Below are 715 nucleotides of genomic sequence, written 5' to 3' on the forward strand. Positions count from 1 at the left end.
TTCACTTACGTTGCCTGCTTTCAAGAAGACTGAGCCCGGCATTTTTGAGGCTGGCCTGACCCAAACCTCCACAACCCTGTGCAGAGGTCCAATTTAGACGGGAGGTTGGTCCCCTTGCATTCTGGCCAACCTCAAATAAATCTGGGAGGCTCATGGCTGGCTAGACCAACCTCTTGTTTCAGGTTCGATCACCTCGAGTGAGATTGAGACACAAAGTCAGATGTCACCGGTTCACCTGTTTATTAACCAAAACAAAGGAGGGATAGCAATAGGAAAGAGTAGAAAACAGGATGAAAAAAGGTGAAGCAAGAAGTCAGGATAGAAAGGATCTAATAGTTACCACCTATCCACCATGCACCCGCAATGTCTCATGGGTCCGAGTTTCTTGAGTCTTCAGTGGTGGGTGATCACACAGGGATCTGTACAGGTGGCACGGCTTCTAAGGCAACGGCACGTTTCCAAGTCCTTGCCCATGCCCCAAGTGCTCCCAGACCCACTTTGCATGCAGGATTCACGTGGTCACTGGACGTAGTTTTTAATTCCAAGAGGAACGTTATCATAGCATTGCAGTGTTCTTATCGAGCTCCTCTGCGTATTTGCAAGTAGTTGTCAGGATGTAATTGGGGCTGTGCAGTGGTCCTTATCAGCTAGCCGGCCTCAGCAAGTTCTCAGGTTACACCTTCCAATTTTGCAGGCAAGCTTTGAGACAAATGGC

Source organism: Buceros rhinoceros, unplaced genomic scaffold, assembly GCF_000710305.1.
Source record: "Buceros rhinoceros silvestris isolate BGI_N320 unplaced genomic scaffold, ASM71030v1 scaffold27917, whole genome shotgun sequence".
Classification (NCBI taxonomy): Eukaryota; Metazoa; Chordata; class Aves; order Bucerotiformes; family Bucerotidae; genus Buceros; species Buceros rhinoceros.